The sequence below is a fragment of the Panthera onca genome, chromosome C1 (assembly GCF_046562875.1).
Source record: "Panthera onca isolate mPanOnc1 chromosome C1, mPanOnc1 haplotype 2, whole genome shotgun sequence".
In the NCBI taxonomy this organism is placed as follows: domain Eukaryota; kingdom Metazoa; phylum Chordata; class Mammalia; order Carnivora; family Felidae; genus Panthera; species Panthera onca.
The window spans coordinates 38,612,324-38,637,807 of NC_138346.1; the positions used below are offsets into that span (position 1 = coordinate 38,612,324).

General features: G+C 38.5%; 1 protein-coding gene across 9 annotated transcripts in view; it reads left to right on the forward strand.

The window, feature by feature from the left end:
- ANKRD44 (ankyrin repeat domain 44) overlaps positions 1-25,484 on the forward strand; it is a 341,765-nt gene that overhangs the window by 254,374 nt on the left and 61,907 nt on the right. The gene's annotated exons all lie outside the window — the stretch shown is intronic.

A 25,484-nucleotide genomic window follows, 5' to 3' on the forward strand; every position in this document is an offset into this window, starting at 1 on the left:
AAAAATCATACTTTAAAGTCAGTGGATGTCAAATATCCTTCGATTTTTAAAAGAAATATAATTTTACACCATACACAAAAGATGAACTCAAAATGGATGAAAGACCTAAATGTGAGACAGGAAACCATCAAAACCCAAGAGGAGAAAGCAGGCAACAACCTCTTTGACTCAACACATCTCCCAAGGCAAGGGAATTAAAAGCAACTATTGGGGCCTCATCAAGATAAACTTCTGCACTGCAAAGGAAACAATCAACAAAACTAAAAGGCAACTGACAGAATGGGAAAAGATATTTGCAAATGACATATCGGATAAAGGGCTAGTATCCAAAATCTATAAAGAACTCACCAAACTCAACACCTGAAAAACAAATAATCCAGTGAAGAAATGGGCAGAAGACATGAATAGACACTTTTCCAAAGAAGACATCCAAATGGCCAACAGACACATGAAAAGATGCTCAACAACACTCCTCATCAGGGAAATACAAATCAAAACCACACTGAGATACCAACTTATGCTGGTCAGAGTGCCTAAAATGAACAACTCAGGAAACAACAGATGTTGGTGAGTATGTGGAGAAATGGGAACCCTCTTGCACTGTTATTGGAAATGCAAACTATTATAGCCGCTCTGGAAAACAGTGTGGAGGTTCCTCAAAAAATTAAAAATAGAACTACCCAATGACCCAGAAACAGCACTACTAGAAATTTACCTAAGGGATATAGGAATGCTGATGCAAAGGGGCACATGTACCCAAATGTTTATAGCAGTGCTTTCAACAATAGTCAAATTATGGAAAGAGCCTAAATGTCCATCAACTAATGAATGGATAAAGAAGATGTGATTTATGTATACAATGGGATACTATTCAGCAATGAGAAAGAATGAAATCATGCCATTTACAGCAACGTGGATGGAACTGGAAGGTATTATGCTGAGTGAAATAAGTCAGTCAGAGAAAGACAGATATCATATGTTTTCACCCATATGTGGATCTTGAGAAACTTAACAGAAGTCCACGGGGGAAGAAAAGGGGGAAAATAGTTACAGACAGAGAGGGAGGGAAGCATACCACAAGAGACTCTTCAATACAGAGAACAAACTGAGGGTGGATGGGGGGTGGGGGAGAGGGGAAAATAGGTGATGGACATTGAGGAGGGCACTTGTTGGGACGAGTACTGGAGCACTGGGTGTTGTATGTAAGCCAATTTGACAATAAACTATATTAAAATAAATAAAAATTTAAAAATATAATTTTAAAAGTCAATGGGAAGAAAAGTCATCAAAGTTTGTTTTAAAGGAAAATTAAGCTTCTCAGTGACCAGCAGTGTTTAGAAGAGTGAGTTTCCGGGGCACCTGGGTGGCTCAGTCGGTTAAGCGTCTGACTTCAGCTCAGGTCATGATCTCACAGTTCGTGAGTTCAAGCCCCGCATCGGGCTCTGTGCTGACAGCTCAGAGCCTGGAGCCTGCTTCACGTTCTGTGTCTCCCTCTCTCTCTGCCCCTTCTCTGCTCATGCTCTGTCTCTCTCTGTCTCAAAAATACATAAACACTAAAAAGAAAAAAAAAAAAAGAAGAGTGACTTTCCAAGCCTGTTGTTAGAGGAGGAAGACAAGGACCTGAAGTTCCAGTTCTGCTTCCTCCTACTGATGATGCTTTTAGACTGCTTGCCAGGGAAAACTGACTCAGGGGTGGGGATCAACACAGCGCTGCAGGCAGGCGGTAGCTCAGAGTGATGGAGGAGGACCTTAAAGTCTCTGTTAGTGGTTCCATCCTGTTAAAAATAAAATGCCTTCAAAGTAGTTTAGATTGCAGTAACCTGACCTCATTATGATAGCAGAAAAAGAACAAACAACTTCTTTACTGAAACTGAGGAAGGAAAGTAAAATGAAGACAGAATTATCAGCCTTTAGAAAGGAAAAAGAAAGAAGAGCTCCTGTCTATTCCGCTAAGAGAAGATTAGTATTCAAGCAACATAAGACAAATTTGTACAGCCCACTGACAAGGTGGCTCAGCCTTCCTACTGCCTACATGGCAAAGCAGGAAAGAAAAAGAAAAACCCAAGTTATGGTTCAAGCTGTGTGACTATTTATGAAATTATCAGAACCTTTGACAATTCTTTTGGCATTTTAATAAGATTCACCATTAATATTTAATTTTAATAACTTTGAGGTAGTCTTTCTAATCCAGCATTCTCCCTGAGCACAAACTTGGAAACTTTTTTCAAAAGCTGTTTCAGCAAATAAATGCTGAAATTAAGCTATATTTAATTTTTTTTTTACTTAGACGTAAAACTTCCTTTTTACCTCCTTTATGGCATAGCTAGGAATTTGTATAAACTATTTATGGATTGATGGCTTGATTTAATATTTTAGAACCAGGTGAAATCACAGACTGTGCTTTGGTATGTTTGGGCATTTCTCAAGATCATGTCACTTTTCAGGCATATACTTAAAAATTGATCATAAATAAACGCAAAGCACCCTCCTGAGGAAAACATTCATAATGGGCCTGACTTTAAAACTGGAATATGCAATTGGAAGCTGCAGGAGTTAGTATGCAATTATCACTTCCAGTGTTTATTAACCATTCAGGCAATTTCAGAATAACTTGGTAGTTAAGAGAAATTTGGGGGGAAAAAAACATCTTTCTACTGTGATAACATACAGAGAAGTCTCCCAAGGGTTTTTATGCAATTATGTTCATTGCCATTTTTATTAGTTGATAAGTAAAATTCCAAGAGATACAGTGAGTGAACAAAAAAGAAAAATATGCTATAAGTTGTGATTTGTTTCTTTTAAGATGTTTTCATGATTTTTATCTTTTGATCACCTATCTCTACTGTTAAACACTGAAATCACATTAATATTACAATTTCTTTTATTTTTGGCACTAGATTTTATAAATGGATCATTGTTATCTAAATTTCAGCAATCTAATTTATGAGCTTGGACCTGAACTTGGAAACTGAAATTGGAACTGAAATTTATGAATTTGTGAACTTCTAACTAGAAGTGAAGTTAGTGCTTTTAGTTTCAAATGTGTTCCTAATTAATCCACACTCTAAGTTAAAGAATTCATGGTATCATGTGTGTCCTCAAGGGGAAAAATACAGGGTCCAAATTTGACAACTGCACTCTTGTACAACAAATGAAGGTGGCTTAGTTTCAAATGTGTCGAGCTAAAAGCATCAGTTCGTACCCATTTTTTAAATGGAGCTCTGAATTTTTTCAGGTCCCTTTCAGCTGCATACTGACATGTGTGATGTTCACCATTTTATCTTATTTTCCAATTTTTTAAATTGAAGTATATAGTTAGTGTACAATATTGTATTAGTTTCAAGTACACAACATAGTAATTCAACATTTATATACATTACAAAATGATCGCCATGATAAGTCTAGTTACCATCTGTCACCATACAAAGTAATTACAATATTAAAACAGGGCTGCATCCAAATTACAGTTTTCCATACTTTTTAGAGAATGCATATAAAGTACCTTTTAAATGTGACTCTTTTGAGGTCTCCTGGGTGGCTCGGTTAAACGTCCAGCTTCAGCTCAGGTCATGATCTCATGGTTCATGAGTTCGAGCCCCACATCAGGCACTCAGCAGTCAGCGCACAGAGCCCACTTTGGATCCTCTGTCTCCCTCTTTCTGCCCCTCCCCTGCTCTCTCTCTCTCTCTCAAAATAAAATAAACATTAAAAATATATAGAAAAAATAAATGTGACTCTTTTTGAATAAAGCCTTGTTAAAATCAGAGTAAAGTCATTCTGATCAATAGTCAAGAGCAACAAGGAAAAGAACTTTACAAGAGTATAGATTTCTTTTAAATTGCTGTTATGAGTGACATAAAGTTACATACCTTTTTAAGGTTTTCTTCATTTAGTAGGGACGAGGTAGTAGGGTAAGTGCATGGGTAATGCAAAAGCCCAATTTTGGTCAATAATTTCATATGTCTTCTTAAATTTTTTATTGAAGGCATTAGCAAGCAGTGAGAGTGGTCACTCTGAGAATTGGGGGAACCTTTGTGATCTACTTTACCACATTAAATACTCTCACACCTTCTGTTCAAAGAGCTAATTAACAGCTAAAAAGAAAAGATAACAGATGGGAAAGGAAGCATGGACACTCCCAACTTGGTAAAAGAGTCTCTGAATTCCATGAGTGAAATCGCTCCATTTGCATCCTATTTGGTGGCCCAAATTCGTACATTATAATGTAGGGTTTTTTTAAGTTTATTTATTTATTTTGAGAGAGAGAGGGAGGGAGGATCAGAGAGAGAGAGGGAGAATCCCAAGCAGGCTCTGCATTGTGAGTGCAGAGCCTGATGTAGGGCTTGACCTCACGAAACATGAGATCATGACCTAAGCTGAAATCAAGAGCTGGACACTCAACCAACTGAGCCACCCAGGTGCCCCTTTAATGTGTCTTAAATTTTTTTTAATGTTTATTTTTGAGAGAGAGAGAGAGAAAGAGAGAGAGAACGGGGGAGGGGCAGAGAGAGAGGGAGACACAGACTCCAAGACAGGCTCCAGGCTCTGAGCTGTCAGCACAGAGCCCGATTCAGGACTCAGACTCACAAGCTGTGAGATCATGACCTGAGCCAAAGTTGGATGCTCAACCAACTGAACCACCCAGGCACCCCATTAAATGATGGACACCATTTGCTGAAGATGCTTCATTCTTGCCATTGGTTGAACATAACTAACTTTTAGAATTGTTCGTTTTGTGAGCCTTAATGGGAGATAAAATAGTTTAGGAGCTGAATTCAGAACTCATTAAAATTCATGAATTATCCATGGGCTGTCTGGGTTTGTGACAGCAGATTATATTTTATATTGCGGTGGTGAGTGAAACAAGGTGCACATTTTCCCCAAGAGACTGGTAGTTATTTACATATATGTCCTGGGGGCTGGCAAGGGTTTTGGGTTTCAGTTTGAATTTGGTGAAGGAGCAGGAAGCCTTGGAGTGGGAGGATGAGGTTGGAAGGAACAGGAGTTAATTAGATCCTACAGACAGTGACCTTCCTTCTCTCCCCAGAATACTGGTGGCCCTGGGGGGAATGGGGGCCATATTTTGTGGTCACTAATTGCCAAAGGACAATATAGCAGGAGTCAGACTCGGGTGGGTGGATGGCCTAACATCCCACAGAAGGAGAGTCTAAGAGGGTTATATTTGCCAAAATGACATCCTGCAAGCTGGCTCCCAACAAGCCCTTCACTTAAGGAGAGGCTAAGTATCCATGATAGTTTTCTTCATTTAGTACGGACGAGGTAGTAATAGGAGCAGGTAGGAGAGGCTAAGTATCCAGGATAGGGTGTGAGACTAAGGTGGGTCCACAGTAGAAAAACCCATAGAAGAAACCATTTTTTAAACTGACACAAATAAATCAAGCTTTGGAGCATCATAGTTTCATTATACTAAAGAGAAAAGAACTCTGTTATGATTTTTATGTATGTTTTATCTTATATAAATCTACAGCCATATTTTCTTAATTTTTATACCACCAAGATAACTATGGCATAAATTCATTTTACATAAATGAAAAGACGGTTTTATGAAATGAAACTGAGCTTTGAGAGAAACAATTCTTTGAATTATCTTATTTAGCTTAATGTGAAATGAGCGTGCTCTTGCTTTTAGTCATAGATGCTCTATGCATTCTTTTGCATTTAATTTTCTTCTGCAGTGAGATTTATTTCTGAAGAGAGGTGAGGTGAAGGAGGGAAGAGAGGTCTGCCTCTTGGGCAGTGGGTGATCTGAGATTTAAGTCCCACAGGCATCTGACCATGGTGAGGTTCTGTGCAGTTCTGCTGAGGAGTCTAAGCAGGGAAGGAGGCCAGGAAGAGAAAAGGTGGTGCACTGCGAGTCCCCCTACCACTCCCCCGAAGTGTGCCAAATGAGCTTAGTACACTAAGGTAGACCTCCTCTCTTAGAATGGGAGCAAGAAGAAGGGCTGTGTTGGTCTCTGGCAACTCTTGTTGGTTCCTAGGAGGAAAATGGGCAAGTGTAGGCCATAAGGCCTTCAGCCCATGTGAAAAGTGCTTGGCCATTACCATGATTCTCTGGATACAGTAGACACTTGAAGCAGGGAAAGGAGCACGTGATTCCTCAGTCTCAGAGCCTGAAAAGAGTTCATTGGAAATCCACTAGAATTGATTTTCTGATCCTGGAACAACATAGCTCTGTCTGCCCACAGGTTCCTTTAGAAAGAGAGGAAGGCACCTTCTCATATTCTCTCAGGGTTCGCCTGAATAGTCTGTTGTGGAACAGCATTCAGGGGAGGAGAATGTTACAGGCATTTCCAAAGGGTATTAATACTTTTGAGGTCTTGCATTAAGATTGGAGCTGATGAGTGGTGTCAAAGTCTGCTTCTTAATAAACTTAAAACAAGACTCTCATAAAAAAGGAGGAGGAATATGTGTTAAAGATTTTTTAAATCTCATTAAGTAAAGATGCTAAAGTTTATTCAAGGATCATTTGAAGAACAGAGCATTTATAGGCAGTTTAATAAAATAATATTAGAATAAGATTACTAGGTTAGATACAAAACTGGTTAATGTCATAAAGGGCAATAAGTTATAACCTCTGGAGTTACCTTTTCTACCACACAGAGATAATGTATATTTCTGCTGGAAACTGATCTATGAGTTAACATGTGACTTCATGAAGACTGGGCTCTTAACTAACATTATACTAAAAAATTAATCGTGTTGGCTTGTTAAAACAGTGCCTCAGTATGATTTTAAAAGGACATGGAATTAGCCTCTTTGCCTTGTTTATAAGTTTTGGATCATTTTTCTTAACAATAGGGGATCTATCAAGTACCTCTTGATATTTACCCATCTTACTCTTTTGCCTAAACTCCTGTTACTAACATATGACAACATCCATGTTTGATTAACACAGACCTTTTGCTTTTGTCTTCCTCTCTCTTACCCCCCGCCCCCAACACACCACCATCACTACAGCACACACGTGTGATACAGGGATCCAAAAACGAAAAGAGAACAAAAGAGATTCAGTTGATTTCTTCCACTGATAGAATATACCAGTGTGTTGAACACATTGCTAATATAGAAGGGTGAACTTAACTTTTGAATTACTTTACAAAACTCAGGAGGTGAACAGGTGTGGTCTAGATTTTCCTTTATCATGAATACCAAGGGAAGAGCCAAAATTATTGTTGTACAGAAGTTTCCTTGCAACAACTATTGCTAGATCCAAGAGGACTTTCAGGACTTACAACCACAGCCCTTGTAGATATATTAAGGGTGCTCCCAAGGCAGCCACAACCAAGGCATTGAATTTGTATCTGAGGTTGGTGCTTCTGAAATTGGCTGGTGCCTGCAGCTTCTTTGTGTTCCCTCAGAGGTTTTCATAGAGACCATTTTCAGTTCTCTTTTCTGTCTCCAAGACATAAACATTCCTTCCTTCTTTTGCTCACACACACACAAAGAATCAAACCAAATTCAGTTATAGGAAACTATGGCGCCAAAGAGAATGATTTCCTTATTAAGCTGATAGGTCTTCTGATTCTGTTTAACCCAGATATAGTAATTATATATTTTTTATTCTGCTGGGGAAAAATTGAATTTAAGAGTTCTGAGATTTAGTTAAACAATTTAAAAACTAAGCTGCCATGGAACTTCAAAATAATACTGGAGCACTTTGATGATTTTTTTTACCTTTGGGATGGCTTCTGCAGTGATTCTTTGCAACTCCTTCAGTTAGTTAAACCCTTGTCCCATCCGTTATCAGTTTTGGCTCCTTCTAGGCTTGGATCAGTCCTTGTTATTTCAGTAACCAGGGTGCCTTATCCCTAAAGATACTGACTTTTTTTTAATGAGTTAATTTCAATATTCTTCTTCATCTGGAATGCCTATGGCAAGATTAAAAGAGTCATACTGTTTTGCTACTTCAAAAACATACTAATTGGCTTTTTCTGGACTGATTTAGATATTACAACCAGAAAATGTGTTTGGAATTCTTTCTCTGGTATCTCATCTTCTTCATACTATTGGTCCATCCATCATATCAAAATTTCATTTGCTACTAATTTTCTTTAGTTCCTTATGACAGAAGAACAGAGGGTCACCTCATGATGAATTATACCACCACCTGGTAACAGTAAACTGTGACTATGGTATAGAAAGATACACTTATCCTGGAGCATTTTTCATTTACAAAACCATATTCTGTGAAAGGTCAAATTTGTTTCTTTGTTTTGCTGATCAGTTCATTGGTTTTATAAATGTAGCAATGAATGTTATTTAACTTGTTTCTATAAAGGCAAAAATCCATCCAAAATTTAAGATACCAGTATCATTTTTGATGGTTCTGCAGTTTCCAAACAGGCAAGGAAATGTGTTATCACCCTGTAATTAATTCCACAAATGCTTTCACTCACTTATCCGATTTAAATTAAATTCAGCAAACATTTGTTTAATGCCTAACATGGTATTGATGGCCCCTGCCCCTAAGGAATTTGCAATTTAATGGCCACAAAGGAATGCACCCAACCAACATTGATACTGGCCAGAATGGTACTATTTCTTTAACATGAAGATATATTGTTATGGTCATGAAAACATTAACTCCTTAAATTTTGACCAGATACCATGCAGAGGATAGCTGAAGGGACTTTGGAAATCATCACACTCAACCATCTTACTTGTGAATAAAAAATTATCTTTTTATTTATTAGAGTAATATATGTTTGTTGTAGAAATTTTAGAATATGTAGAAAAGTGGAAACAAGAAATCAAATACCCAAAGTTCCGTCACCCCATAACAATCATTAACCTTTTGGTACATAGTTGACCCTTGAACTATGTGAGGATTAGGGACACCAACCCTCTGCACAGTTGAAAATCTGAGTATAACTTTTTTTTTTAAGTTTTAATTTTAACTCCAGTTAGTTAACATAGAGTGTTATATTAGTTTCAAGTGTACAATATAGTAATTCAACATATATTACCTGATGCTCATCACAAGTACATTGCTTAATCCCCATCACCTATTTCACCCATCCCCCCACCCACCTCCCCTCTGGTAACCATCAGTTTGTTCTCTATAGCTGAGAGTCTGTTTCTTGATTTGTGTCATTCTCTCTTTTTCTTTCCCTTTGCTCGTTGTTTTGTGAAAATCTGAGTATAACTTTTGACTCCCCCAAAACTTGACTACCACTGTTGATCAGAAGACTTACCAGTAACATAGTCAATCAATACATATTTTGTGTGTTATATGAAATAGATACTGTATTCTTACAATAAAGTATGAGAAAAGAAAAGGTTATGAAGAGAGTCATAAGGAAAACATATTTACAATATTGTAAAAGATCCGCTCATAAGTGGACCCATGTGGTTCAAACCCATGTTGTTCAAGGATCACTTGTATTTCATTTTAGTCTCTTCACATTTTATTTTTACATATGAGATAATATTAAATATACAACTTTTTACATTGATTTCTTTTTTGTAAAATAACTGATATAAGCCTTTCTCAATACTATTAAAAATTCAGTAAACATGTTTTAATCTAAATAATATTCAATTATTGGATAAACCATAACTTTGACATTCTTCAACTATTTAGGTTGCTTACACTATTCACTATTGAATGGCTTTGGGCTTGAAACTTTCTCAGAATAAAATCTCTGAAGTAGATTTATGGGTCAACATACGTGAACACTTTTAAGGCTCTTGCAAGATGACTTTGAACACCATACCTTTTACATCTTGCATTTGACTTTATCTTCACAGTGGGTTTCATTAGCCTTCCTTACACATACTCCAGACTCTTCTGCCTTTTAATTGGCAAGGAAATCACCAGGAACTGAATACACACTGGAGGGAGGAGATAAGCAGAGTAATCAAAATCGGCTCCAAAGAAAAAATGGAAACTTAATCTAGCTAAGCTTACCGTAGCACCCTCCTTAATTCGTGTTATCTCCTTTTAAAGTTGCATAGACCTTGGCTTACATAAGTGTAGAAGGTTAATGGTTCCTCACTTGTGGAATTGGGGGAGGCAGAAATTAGATTAGATTCATACATTTCTAGAAACCACTGACTTTCTGATAATTGTTGCAAATAATAATTTCAAGCAACACAGCTCTTTCTAATAGCTGTGAAGGGGTGTGAGCAGAATCATGAGAAATAGATAGTCACAGCCGTTACTGATGTGCCATCATGGGGAGCTAGTTTATTTAGGGCTAGGCCCAAAGACCTGGGGTTCCCTGAGGTCCATTGTGGCCTGAAATATCATATTTATTCTGAAGCCTAAAGACCTATGGTATCCCTGAGCTCTGTCCTGGGCCACTGGGATCCTCTGAATAGAGTGTATTGACACAGGCTGGGTGGTCTGGAACTTCTGCAGACCCAACCCCCATTCTGGACTGAGCCAGAGCCAGTCCCACCACAGTTAACTCAGGAGTAGCCCTGAGGTTGCCCAAAAAGCACTTCATTCTCAAGCACAGACGAGTGGAATGTGAAATAGAATTTCTGACAGAGGTGCCAACTTTCCTGGGCTCTTGGCCTGCTTCCAACCCTTCACAGACTCGAAGACTCATAATGTCCTCTCAGCCCTCACTGCTGAAAGATAAATAGATCCATTTTTAAGCTTTTCCTCAGAGCACCTCCTTTACATGGTCCCCATGGATATTTCCTTTTTTTTTTTTTAAGTTTGTTTGTTTGTTTGTTTATTTTGAGTGAGAGAGAGCGAGCAGGAGAGGGGCAGAGAGAGAAGAAAGAGGGAGAATCTCAAGCAGGCTCTGTGCTGTGTGTGCGGAAGAATCCAGTGTGGAGCTCAAACCCATGAACCATGAGACCATGACCTGAGCCAAAATCAAGAATTGACACTTAACCAAGTGAGCCACCCAGGCGCCACCCTCCACGGATATTTTCTGATTGGTTTTCTAGCTCCTCCTATCCCTCCTAACTTTTGGAAACTAGTTGTGTAGTCAGAATCTAACCAGAACCAACAAGAGAAAGGGTTACCCCACAGACCCCCTGGCCACACATTTCTGTTTTTACAGTCTGAGCCATATTTGCCTCGCATATTTCTGCTTTCTTAAAAAGCACATTTAAAAACTGGTTTAGATCAGCTTGAGGTCTCTTGGGATCCCTGAAGTTTTCCCTGCCATGCTTTCAAATAGCCAGTGATAACCTAAACTATTTATAAAGCATGGGTTTCCAGCTCAAGTGTAATATTTATGTGTGTCCTCAGAATTTTGAATGATAAGATTACTGTATTGTTAACCCAGCGGCCAGTTGGCTTACCATTAAGTTCATATTTATTCTTGATTTTGTTATCATAGATTCACTTTGTAGAGAAAGAGGCTTAAACTTGGCCTTCTATTACCTTTGCTGCTTTTAAATCCAAGACATGAAGCTGCTTTTTATGTGAGCCTTCCAATCCTGTGCAAACACCATCCAGATTCAAAAAATGTCCTATAAGTTGCTATAATGTCAAATACAGTAATCTTCTTGGGGCCCACAAAATCATAGAGCATCCTACTTGCTTTCCACTTGAAACAGGGAGTTTTTCTTTACAGATTAGACAGTTGAAAAGTTTGCTTGCTCTCCTCCTAGGTTCTTTCTCTCAATTCCCAGTTTAGACACCTGTCTTTACTTGTCAGTGGGAATTAGAAGTAGCTTTAATCTCAAACCTTCTGTTTTTTGTTTGTTTGGTTTTTTGTTTTGTTTTGTTTTTAGCCAAGAGAGTCTTAGCAAATGCAAGGTGACTGGAGGAGACTGGGGGAAGAAGTGAGATCAAATAGTGTGAGACTGTACCTACAGGCTTCATAAATGACTAATTAATTGAGAAAAGAAGTATTTCTGGGATTTTGGAGATGACAAAAATAAAATTAAGTAGCACAGATAAGGCTTTATTAAAGCAGCCATTTTAATATTATTTAAACAGAGAACCAAGTGGATCCTTGGAATGTGTGCAAAATGTTTATTTTTCCAACAGAAGCCTATGGCAATATATTAAGTGTGTATGCTGAATTTATGGAGGTGATTCAGTGGGAAAACTAGCACATAAATGCATAGGTTGTGTAAATGTTGATGACAAGCATGAGGATATATTAATTGGAAATGGCCTTAAAAGAGAGAAAGTTATATCTAGTTTGCTTTTATATTATACATGTAAGATTGTATTCTAAGATTGATTTATAACTACAAGCTTTATGTGCAGAACTCATTGCTTTTTATGATGCCGCTTCTTTGGTATGCATTCTTAGCTATAACTATGTTTCAAAAGAGCTATTCCATTTCTGATTTTGACAGAGTATGTAGAGGTTGATCTCTGCAGAGCAATGTTATCTTCCAAGAATATTGCAGACCAGGGACTGACTTATAAGTTTGTATAATGAGTCATGGTATGAGCTCTCTGTCTCTCTCTGGCTGCCGTGTCCCTCCCCTGAGACATTTATGCTCAGGAGACAGTATGAGCAGAGCTGTGTACCTGCCTCATCCCTTGGACTTGATATACTTAGGACGAATTCTAAATTAAAAGAAGGTTAAGTACATATATGAAGTTAGACACCTCAGAAGACTCACATACTTGAAAAAAAACCACACAAAACAACCTTTCCTTGTCTCCTACACTCATCCCTGCTGCTTTTTTTTTTCCTTTGTGAAATATCAGGGGAGAGTTTCAGCTTTTAAGTTGATGGTGAAGGCATTGTTGTGTAGGGTAAATAACATGGGTTTTGAGTTAGACCAAGATTTAGTCCTGTGATCTATCCTTTACAGGCTGTGTGAACTTGAGAAGGCCATAAAGGATTACTTGAGGATAGATTGAGATGATCCATGTAAGGCCCTTAGTAGAATACTTGGCTCCTAGTAAATGCTTTACAACTTTTGGCTGTTGTCCATGAGAATCTTCATCATCATTTATCACCACGACCACTTTCATGTCCTGGTAATCATTGCCATCACTACCACCACCACCATCAACATCATCATCTCACACTCCTGGGTTTTTTTTTTTTCTACCTCTGTCCATTCCTTAGCTTCCATTGCAGACTCTGTTCCTCTTCCAAACCTTTAAAGCCTGGGGTTCCTGAGGCTTATGCCCTATGCTCTTTTCCCTTCTCTCATTACACGCTCTCCCTGGGCAATTTCATCGACAGGCAATTTCATCGACAGGCTTCATGTCTTAGCCTTTGCTTATGATTCACAGATCCATTGATCTGGCCCAGATCTTTCTTCTAAGCTTCAGACATGATATCCATCTGTCCTCCAGATATCTCCCCTTGAATGTCCCAGCAGCTCTTCAAACCAAAACTCAACATACCTTTCTCTCCCCAGATCTTGCATATTCTCTGTATTTCTTAAAGAAAGGATCACCAAAGCTAGAAAACTGGGGATCACCCTTGACTCCACCCTTTCCCCTTCCTCTACTGCTCAATCAATGAATGGTGTCCACTACGCCTTCTAAACTATCAGTTTCATGTGGGTAGGGACAGCACCAGAAAAATAATTGTGGAATGAATGAATACAGTAGTGAATGAAACTCCTGAATGCACCTGCTTCCTTCCATTTCTGCGGTTCAGGCCACCATTAGGTCTCACCAGCTTAATAATTCACAATTTAGAAATCCCAGAGGTGAACTATTCTAACTGATGTCCCTGCTTCTAGGATTGTAATCCCCACCCCAACACCACAGCAGCTCATTCTCCACACTGCAGCCAGAGTGATCCCCAAGAATCTTAACCATGATTGTGCCTCTTCTCTGCTTGGCACTTCAGTGACCCAGAATAATCACCCTGATTAAATGTCCTGGTTTACAGTTATTGTCCTGGCACTATTTTCATTCTCAAAAGTGCCCTGGATTGGACAATAATGATATAATCACTATGCATCTAATCTGTTTCCTGCTTGTGTTTCCAGCCTCCCATTCTGCTCCTAATCCTTTCCTCACCCTTACCTACTACTCTAGCCTTATTGAACTGAAAGTTTTTCAAATTTGTTGTACTCACTGCTCTCTCAGGCTCTTCCTTCTGCCTGGAAATTCCTCTCTCTGTGCCTGGCTGACTCCTACCATCCAGGTGTCAGGCTAGACCTTCCTTTATAGAGAAGTCTTCTCTGACCACCACCCCCCCCAGGCTATGTCAGGTACCTCTTCATGTTCCCATGGCATCTTGCAGCCTAGCTCTCATTGTTTTCAATACCGTTAATTTCTGTGGGTTCCCCACTAGCGTCCATGCTCACCCAGGTCACCAGCAACATCTGCTCGCTGCAAAGTTGAATCCTGGTGCCTTACCCTGGGTCCGGTACAGAGATAACACTCCACTAATATTTGGTAAATGATAGAAGTAAAATAGCACATGCTACTTGAATGATCAAAGAATGTGTGTGGAAAAATCTTACTCCGTGATAAATCTTCTGGGAACATGCCTACTTTGTGGCTATAAACAGTATATTGTCTTCTTGTGTCTGTTCATCATGTTTGTGGTAATGGTGGAAATGATTCTGTGTTCCTTTGATTAAAAGTTCATTCTAGGACAGGATTTGGCATTGGTACACACTGTCAATTCCAGGAAGTCTTGCAGGTGATAATGTTGCAAAACAAAGCAAAGAACAGCTGTTTTCTAGCCCTTGCAAGCAGTTAAGGCTACTTGTATTTCAACTATGCAAGGCAGATTGGTTTTAAAGTGATTTGCTTTGAAGTTCAAATTAAATTTAGTCTCATTAGTCTAATGTATCCTAGATTAAGTTCCAAATTCTATTCTTATACTAATAAAAACAAACATAAAATACCTTACTTCTTATATCATTATTTATATTGTAGTCTTCACAAACTTAAAACTGTGTGCTCTTAGATGATAAATTTTATGCTGCTATTTGATCTACCAGTGAATGCAAACATTTTGTTCCATGTGCATTGGCCAGAAAGGAATTTAGGACCTATCTGGGGGGGGAGTCTGTGGACATCATTCCATTTAATGAAAAAGAAGGTTAATAGCTTTTTTACCAACTAGGAAATAGCTTCTGTGTTTTGATGATTACAAAAACAATACATAGTTATTGCCCAAAAAATCTGGAAAGAGAAAGAAGAAAATAAAAATCATCCAAAATCCCACTTTTAGCTCATTGTATAAATACAGTATGTATTTCTAGGCTTTTTGCCTGCATATATCATCATGTCAATACAGATTTTTTGTAAATGAAATAGTACTATTCCACATACATGGCTTTAAAATGTGATTTTCCACTTAACAAGTTTGTGACTGTTAGGGAGAAAAATGGATATAGTGGATTTTAGGAAGCTGTGCTTTCTGGTATATTGAGTGCTATAATTTCTATCATTAAGACAACTTCTGTCATAAACTCTATTAGTCTTTGAATCGATCAGGGTTCATTTGAAAGAAACAGAAACAATGCTAGCTATTTTAAACAGAGAAGGATTTGACTTTTAAAAATGGGTATTTACAAGACTGTGGGGCTGTCTAGAAGAGGAAAAATAAGCCAGAACTATGAACTTGGACTGCGGGGGCTGCTTCTTCCCCATGATCAGGGTGACAGGGAATTGGAAAGTAGCCACCAGAATGGCTGCTCCCAGACACGTCACCCTAGGCGACATACAGGGACACACTTGTTAGTGGTACCACTGTTGGCCCTAGAGCCCCCACAGCACCCGCTTGATCCACACTGCTAAAAAGTGGATGTCCTGTATCCCTGTCTGGCTACTCCACCCTCACTAAGCTAGGAGCCCGTACACAGGAAGCTGAAAGACAAAGTCTCTACAACTGTGCCCGTCATCAGAAATGTTCTCAGCTCATTTCTGTCTTCAGTATTTCACGTTAGTGCATCTAATTGGCAGAACTTACATCGTGTCTGGAATCCTAGTTCAAGGGAGTCTAGGGACATAGTTTTTAAGTGTCTAGCTTACACAGCCCAAGCCCATCAGTTAGGAGGCTGGAGTGGATGTTCTGTACCACCATATTCACCATGCATCACTGCTTTGGGTGTTGGATTTTTTTCCTTTTGGATGCATCACTATACAAAGAAGAACTTAAAGGCAACATAAAGAGGAATAATTTGTCTTGAGGGATGATTATACCACTCTATTTACTTGCTTACGTGATTTATTTATTTATTTAAACTTTTAAAAATTTAATTCCAGCATAGTTAACATATAGTGTTATATTAGTTTCAGGTGTACAATAATTCTATACATTACTCAGTATTCATCAAGATAGGTGTACTCTTAATTCTCTTCACCAGTTTCATTCATTCCCCTGCTCCCACCTCCCCTCTGGTTACCATCAGTTTGTTGCCTATAGTTAAGAGTCTGTTTCTTGGTTTGCCTCCCTCTTTTTTTTCCCTTTTGCTCATTTGTTTTGTTTTTTAAATTCCACATATGAGTGAAATCATATGGTATTTGTCTTTCTCTAAGTTATTTCACTTCGCATAATACTCTCTAGATCCATGTTGTTGCAAATCCCAAGATTTCATTCTTGTTATGACTGAGTAATATTCTATTGTATATATACACCACATCTTCTTTATCCCTTCATCTATCGATGGACACTTGGGCTGTTTCCATATCTTATCTATTGTAAATAATGTTACAGTGAACACTGTGATGCACAAACCTTTTAAAATAGTGTTTTTCCTATCCTTTGAGTAAATATCCAGTAGTGGAATTACTGGATCATATGGTAATTCTGTTTTTAATTCTTTGAGGAGCCTCCATATTGTTGTCCAGAAAAACACTTCTTTTTTCTTGTGTTTTCAATTTTAGCCATTCTAACAAGTGTGAAGTGGTATCTTATTGGGGCTTTGATTTGCATTTCACTGATGATGAGTGATGTTGAGCATTGTTTCATGTGTTGGCCATCTGAATGTCCTCTTTGATGAAATGCTTGTTCATGTCTTCTGCCTATTTCTCAGTTGGATTATTTGTTTTTTTGGTGTTGAGTTATATAAGTTCTTTACGTATTTTGGAAACTAACCCTTTATAGGATATGTCATTTGCAAATATTTTCTCCCATTCGGTAGGTTGTCTTTTTGTTTTATTGGTTGTTTCCTTTGCTGTGCAGAGGCTTTTTAAAGATTATTTACCTGGCCGGCGGGGGGCAGAAAGGGAGAGAGAGAGAAAATCCCACACTGGCAATGGGGAGCCAGATACGGGGCTTGAACTCACAAACCATGAGATCATGACCTGAGCTGAAATCTAGAATCAGACACTTAACCAACTAAGCCACCCAGGTGCCCCAGAAGCCGTTTATTTTGATACTGTCCCAACAGTGTATTTTTTGCTTTTGTTTCTCTTATCTCAGGAGACATATCTAGGAAATTGTTTCTACGACTAGTGTCAGAACAATTCCTGCCTGTGCTGTCTTCTAGGATTTTTATGGTTTCAGGTCTCTCATGTAGGTCCTTAATCCATTTTGAGTTTATATTTTGTGTATGGTGTAAGAAAGTGGTCCAGCTTCATTCTTTCTCATGTAGCTGTCCAGTTTTACCAATACCATTTGTTGAAGAGACTGTCTTTTTCCCATTGCATATTCTTGCCTCCTTTTTTGGAGATTAATTGACCATAGAATCATGGGTTTCCTTCTTGGATGTCCATTCTGTTCCATTGATCTATGTGTTTTTGTGTCAGCATCGTACCATTTTGATAACTACAACTTCATAGTATATCTTGAAATCTGGGATTGTGATACTTCCAGTTTTGTTCTTTTTCAAGATCGCTTTGGTTATTTGGAGTCTTTCATGGTTCCACACAAAGTTTAGAATTATTTGTTCTAGTTATGTGAAAAATGCTATTGGTTTAATGATAGAGATTGCATAAATGTGTAGATTGCTTTGAGTGGTATGGACATTTTAACAATATTTGTTTTTCCAGTCCATGAGCACAGAATATCTTTCCATTTGTTTGTGTCATCTTCAATTTCTTTTTTAATTTTTGTTTTGGAGAGAGAGCGAGAAAGCAGGGGAGAGGAGCAGAGGGAGAGAGAAAGAATCTTAAGTAGACTCAATGTTCAGTGCAGAGGCTGACACAGGGCTCAATCCCACACCTGGGATCATGACCTCAGCCAAAATCAAGAGTCAAATGCTCAACCGAGTCACCGAAACACCCCTGTGTTGTCATCAATTTCTTTCATCAGTGTTTTGTAGTTTTCATAGTATAGGTCTTTTACCTCCTTGGCTAAGTTTATTCCCAGGTATTATATCCTTTTTGGTACAATTGTAAATGGGATTCTTATCTTAATTTCTGTTTCTGCTACCTTATTATTAGTGTAAAGAAATGCAGTGGATTTCTGTGTATTGATTTTTATCCTTCAACCTTACTGAATTCATTTATCAGTTCTAGCAGTTTTTTGGTGGAGTCTTTAAGGTTTTCTACATATAGTGTCATGTCATCTGCAAATGCTTAAAAGTTTTATTTCTTCCTTACCAGTTTGGATGTCTTTTATTTCTTTTTCTTTCCTGATTGCTGTGGCTAGGACTTCCAGTACCATGTTGAATAAAAGTGGTTGAGTGTGGACATCCTTGCCTTGTTCCTGATCTTAGGGGAAAATCTATCAGTTTTTCACCATTGAGTATGATATTAACTATAGGTTTTTCATTTGTGGTCTTTATTATATTGAGGTATATTCCCTCTGAACCTACTTTTTTGAGGGTTTTATCATGAAGAGATGCTGTACTTTTCAAGTGCTTTTTTTGCATCCATTGAAACGATCATATTGGTTTATCCTTTCTCTTGTTGATGTGATGTATCTCATTGATTGATTTGTGAATATTGAAGCACATTTACACCCCAGGAATAAATCCCACTTGATTGCACTGAATGATTTTTTTTTAAATGCATTGTTGAATTCAGTTACTAATGTTTTGTTGAGGAGTTTTGCATCTATGTTCATCAGAGATATTGGCTTGTAGTTCTTCTTCCTTTTTTTTTTTTTTTTTTTTTTTGTATTGTCTTTGTATAGTTTTTGTATCAGGGTAATGCTGGCCCCATAGAATGAATTTGGAAGCTTTTCTTCCTCTTTTGTTTTTTAGGATAGTTTGAGAAGAATAGGTATTAACTCTTCTTAAAATGTTTGTTAGAATTCACTTGTTAAACCATCTGGTCCTGGACTTTTGTTTGTTGGGAGTTTTTTGATTACCACTTCATTTTCATTGCTGATAATTGGTCTGTTCAAATTTTCTATTTCTTCCTGATTCAGTTTTTAGAAGGTTATATGTTTCTAGAAATTTATCCATTTTTTCTAGGTCGTCTAGGTTGTTAGCATATAATTTTTCATAATATTCTCTTAGAATTCATTGTATCTGTGGTGTCAGTTATTATTTCTACTCCTTCATTTCTGATTCTCTCTCTCTCTCTCTCTCTCTCTACCTTTTTTTTTGGGGGGGGGGGCGGTTCTTGTTAAAGGTTTTTTTGTTGACCTTTTCAAAGAACCAGCTCCAGGTTTCATTAATCTGTTCTACAGTGTTTTTGTTTTGTTTTGTTTCTATTTCATCTATTTCTGCTCTAATCTTTATAATTTCCTTCTTTCTACTGGTTTTGGGCTTAGTTTATTCTTCTTTTCCTTACTCCTTTAGGTGTAAAGTTAGGTTGTTTATTTGAGATTTTTCTTGCATCTTGAAGTAGACCTATATTGCTGTAACCTTCCCTCTTAGGACAGCTTTTGCTGCATCCCAAAGGTTTTGGACCATTTTCATATTCATTTGCCTCCATGTATTTTTTTATTTCCTCTTTGATTTCATGGTTGACCCATTCATTGTTTAGTAGCATGTTATTTAACTTCCATGTATTTGTGTCCTTTCCAGAAATTTTTTCTTATGGTTTTCTCATTTCATAACTTCGTGGTCAGAAAAGATGCATAATGTGACTTCAATCTTTTTTAATTTGTTGAGACTTGTTTTGTGGCCTAATATGTGATCTGTTCTGGAGAATGTTCTATATGCACTTGAAAAGAATATATATCCTTTTGTTTTAGGATGGAATGTTCTGAATATGTCTGTTAGATCCATCTGCTCCAATGTGTCAAAGCCGCTGTTTCCTTGTTGATTTTCTGTTGGATATTCTATGCATTAATGTAAGTGGGGTGTTAAAGTCCCCTACTGTTATTGTGTTACTATCTATTGCTTCCTTTATGTTTGTTATTAGCTGCTTTATGTATTTGGGTTCTTCCATGTTGGGTGCATAATTATTTATAGTTGTTATATCTTCCTGTTGGATCATTCCCTGTATGATTGATTATGTAGTTTCTTTCTTTGTCTTTTGTTACAGTCTTTGTTTTAAAGTCTATTTTGTTTGATATAAGTATTGCTACCCTGGTTTTCTTTCCACTTCCATTTGCATGATAAATGGCTTTCTATCCCTTCACTTTCAATCTGCATCTGTCTTTAGATCTGAAATGAGTATTTTAAGCAGCATATAGGTGGGTCTTGCTTCTTTATCCACTATGTCACCCTGTGTTGTTTGATTGGAGCATTTAGTCCATCTACATTCAAAGTGGTTATTGATAGGTATGCACTTATTGCCATTTTGTTACTTGTTTTATGGTTGTTTTTGTAATTCTTCTCTGTGCCTTTATTCTCTTGCTTTTTTCCTCTCACGGTTTACTGGATTTCTTTAGTGATATACTCGGATTCCTTTCTCTTTATTTTTTTGCATATCTATTACTGGTTTTTGATTTGTGGTTTTTATATATAAAACCTTCTGCATATAGCATTCTGTATTAGGTTGATGGTTGCTTAAGTTTGGACGCATTCTTTATTCCTCTTCCCAACCCCATATTTTAGGTATATGGCATCATACTTTACATCCTTTTATTTTGTGAATCCCTGGACTTATTTTTATAAATATAGCTAATTTTACTGCTTTTGTGCTTTCCTACTTTTCTTACTTCTATTTATGGTCTTTCCTTTCCATTGAAAAAGTCCCCTTTAACATTTCTTGCAGGGCCAGTTTAGTGGTGATGAATTTCTTTAACTTTTGTTTGTCTGGGAAATTCTTTATTTGTCCTTCTATTCTGAATGATAGCCTTGCTGGACAGTTTCTTGGTTGTAGGTTTTTTTCAGCACTTTGAATATATCATGACATTCCCTTCTGGCCTACAAAGTTTCGACTGAAAAATCTGCTGATAGCCTAATGGGACTTCCCTTTTATGTAACTGTTTTCGTTTCTCTTGTTGCTTTTAAAATTCTCTCTTTGTCACTGCTTTTTACTGTTGTTTTTTTTTTAAGTTTTTAATGTTTTTTATTTTTGAGAGACAGAGAGACAGAGTGAGAGCAGGGGAAGGGCAGAGAGAGAGAAAGACACAGAATCAGAAGCAAGCTTCAGGCTCTGAGCTGTCAGAACAGAGCCCAACATGGGGCTCGAACTCACAAACTGTGAAATCATAACCTGATGAAATCAGACGCTTAACTGACTGAGCCACCCAGGTGCCCCTTTACGGTTTTATGTGTTTTGCCATGGGCCTTCTTGGGTATATTTTGTTGGGGGAATCCCTGTGCCTCCTGCATCTAGATTTTTGTTTCTTCCAGAATAGGGAATAGGGAATAGGGAAGTTTTCAGCTACTCTTTCTTCAGATAAATTTTCTTCCCCCTTTCCTGTCTTTTCTTCTGGGATCCATATGATGTAAATGCTGTTATGCTTCATTCATGGTGTCACTGAATTCCCTAAGTCTGTTTTCATTTTTTATTATTTTTTCTCTCTCCTATTCATCTTGCTGGCTTACCATTACTCTGTCCTCCAGGTCACTGATTCATTCTTCTGCTTCCTCTTGTCTAGTTTTTATTTCATCTAATGTATTTTTTATTTCAGTTATTAAGTTTATCTCTGATTCATTCTTTTTTTTATGTTTTATTTCTCTTTGTTGAGGGCCTTACTGAGGTCCTCCACTCTTTTCTCAAGTCCAGTGAGAATTTTTATAACTATTATTTTAAATTCTCTATCAGGCATATTACTTATCTCCGTTTCATTTAGCTCTCTTGCTCTGATTTGGTCCTGTTCCTTCATTTAGGACATACTCTTCTATCTCCTCATTTTGTCTAGCTCTCTGTGTATGTTTCTATGTGTTAAAAAAAGTCAGCTGCAGAAGATGTAGATGAAGAACAGGTCCTATAGTGCCCTGCAGTGCAATGTCCCCTCTTCACCAGAACCTAGTGCCTTGGGGTATCTCCTGGGTATGTTATATGCACCCAACTGTTGTGGTTGGGCCACTTTTGCCTTCTGTCCAGTCATCTCCAATGGCTCTATTTGCCTGTTTGGGGCAGGGTTTGGTCTTTGTGTTGTTAGTGGGTCAGTCTGGGGCTGCCTTGGGCTTGAGTTGAGTCAGAACAGGCATTTGTCAGAGATACAATAGCACCAAACTGCAGGGTACTTTCTCTTTTTGGTGCCCTGAGAAGCTACCTTTTGTTGGTGAGTAGGGCAGCCAAACCCGTTATCTGCTCCTGTCCCATTGCTGGAGCCATAGTCAGACTGGTGTGGGTGGTTATCCTCCCCTTTCTCCAGGACAGGAGTCACTTTGGGGTGGTGCTGCCTCCTATTAGGAATCCTTGCACACTGCCAGGCTTGTGGCACCACTTTGGATGGACTCTGGCCAAGGATGTATTCAAGGGGGCAAGTCCACAGAAGAATGCGGGGGCAGGGGCACTGTTAGGAAGTTAGGTGGAAACTGTTGGTGGGGTGTTGGTCAATGTGTCTAAACTAGGGGACAGGGGAGGGAAAACGGTACCTGCCAACTCTTTTGTTCTTGGAAAAGTCTCCTAAGACTCCCTGCCCCTCCAGTGCACACTTTGATCTTCTTCCTATATACCCCAGGCATTTTTCAAACTGCTGTTTCTATGCTGTATCTCTGCTGGGCTGTTTCTTGTACTGTCTCTTTAAGGGCAGAGACTCAGTTTCTATCATTCTTCTGGCTTTCCCAGAACTGAGCACACTGATTTTTAAAGTTCCAGGCATTGGAGGGCACTGGGGTGGCTTGGTCATTTGAGCATCTGACTCCTGATTTTGACTCAGGTCATGATCTCGCAATTTGTGAGATCAAGCCCCACTTCAGTCTCTGTGCTGACAACACAGAGCCTGCTTGGGATTCTCTCTCTCTCTCTGCCCCCTCCCTGCTCACATGCACATGCTCGCTCGCTCTCTCAAAATAAAAAAACATTAAAAACAATAATAAAGTTCCAGTTATTAAGCCCTACTGATTGTAAGAACTCACAAAATTAAGCCCCTCCAATTTTCAAAGCCAAATGTTATGGGAATTTGTCTAACCTGTGTGAGTTCCCCATGCCTGGGGTGCTTGGTCTGAGGGTCCGTTTCCCTCCCCTCTCTGTGCCCTAGGTGTCCCTCCTTAGAAAGTCGCATGGGTCTGCTTAGCTCCCAACCACATCTCTGCCCTTCCTACCCTCTTTGACGTGGCCTCTTGTCTACCTTTAGCTGGGGAGAGTCTGTTCTGCCAATCTTAGGGTCGTTTTCTGGGTTTTTTACATCGATGTGCATATTCTCTAGTTGTATTCATGGAATGAGGTGAGCTTTGAAATTTCCTATTCTGCCATTTTCCCCAGAAGTCCCTGTAACACTTCAATTTATTTAACCCATCTCTATTGCTATCTGTTTTTCTAGTTTTTTCATATAAACAGTGTTTTGCTAAACTGCTCTTCACAGAGTCACTAATAGCCTTGTGTTGCCAAACCCAGTGGTCAATTCTCACAACTCATTTTATTTGACCTATCAGGACTTCTGGCACGGTTACTCACTCTCTTGTTGAAACTTTTTCTTCACTCAGTTTCCAGACCTCACACTTCCTCGTGTTCCTTCTAGTTCATCTGCTAAGTCTGTCACCCTGCTGGCTCCCCCCCATCTCTCCAACTCTCTCCTTATCTGTCATCTCTGTTTACTTTACTGTCTTTCTCATCTCATCCAGTCTAATGTCTTTAAATACCTGAACTCCACACCCATGTACCCAACAGCTGCTTTGTTAGCATGAACTTTTGGATGCTTTAAAAACATCTCAAACATAACATTTCTGTTATGAAACCAAACTTCTGTTCTTTCCCACTACATATATTCCACCAATGTCTTTTCCATCTTAGTTCATGGAACTGCCATCCTTCCATTTTAATAGGACAAAATCCTGGGGGTCATCTTTAACTTCTCTTTTTCTTTTACATTCCCATTCAGTCATCCCATCAGGAAATCCTGTTGATTCTACCTCCAAAAATATCCACAATCCAGCTATTTCTCTCCATCACCACTGCTCTCCACTAGTTTAAGCCACTGTTATTTCTCTCTTGAACTATTGCCCCACTCTCTCTCTGTGCCCTCCCTAGAGTCTAAAAGTTAGAACATGTCATCACTCTGCTCAAAACACTCCAGTGAAATTCCATCTCAGGATGAAAAGTCAAAATTCTTACAACAACCCGGAAGGTTCTTGATGACACTCCCACCCCCACTGCCACTATCTCTCTGATTTCCTTTCCTGTCATTTTCACCCTTGGTCACTCTGCTCCAGCATCCTGGATATTCTTAAGCACACTTAACCCTGAGGGACTTGGCAGTTGCTGGCCCCTCTGAGTGGAACTCTCCTCCCCTAGATATCCACAAGGCTGTCTCATCACCCTTAAGACTTTGCTCAGCCAGTACGACGCTCCCTGATCACCCTATTTAAGTTGCAAACTGATCTCCCCTCCAGCTCTCTGAACCCTCCCTCTCTGTTTGATTTATCTCCTTGGCACATACCATTTTCTAATTAACTGTGTAACTTTTTTCTATTGTTATCCACCCTACCCCCTGCCCTGGGGAAGTGAATATTTTAATACATTATTAATTTTATTTTTGAATCTTCAGTGTCTAGGCACATTGGTAATCATTCATCAAATATTTGTTGAATAATTTTCTTTATAAATGCATCATTATGCACTTGTCTAATTATTTATTGGGAATTAATTCCTTGGGTTAAAAGTATGCACAAATTGCCCAGAAAGGTTTTAACAATTTGTTCCCACCATGAATCCCTGAGAATGTCTTTTTCCTGATTCCCTGGTCACACTATCCTTTCTGTTCCTTCAACTCACCATGTCCATCTCCCCTTGACACATTTACATTCCCTCCTCCATGACTTCCTCCTCCAGAATACTCTCCTGCCACACCTTTACTTGGTTTAATTCTCCTTATTATTCAGGCCTTTAATTGTCACCTCCTTAGAGAGGACTTCCCTGATCATCAGCTGTCAAGTAACTTCCCAGTCATTCCGTATCACATCACCCTATTTTATTTTCATTATAGCATATGTCATTACCAGATATTTATTTCTATATTTATTTGTTTGTCTATGTTTCCCCTCTCTAGAATGTAAGCTTCATGAGAACGGGAACTTTATACGTGTTTTCTAACACTTATCTCTGGTAAATGTGTGTTTGATAGTTGAACACCGGCTATTATAATTTTTCATTATTACCATCTGCTGGGTGAAAAGAGGATTAAACATGAATTATTTTCCTGGATTCA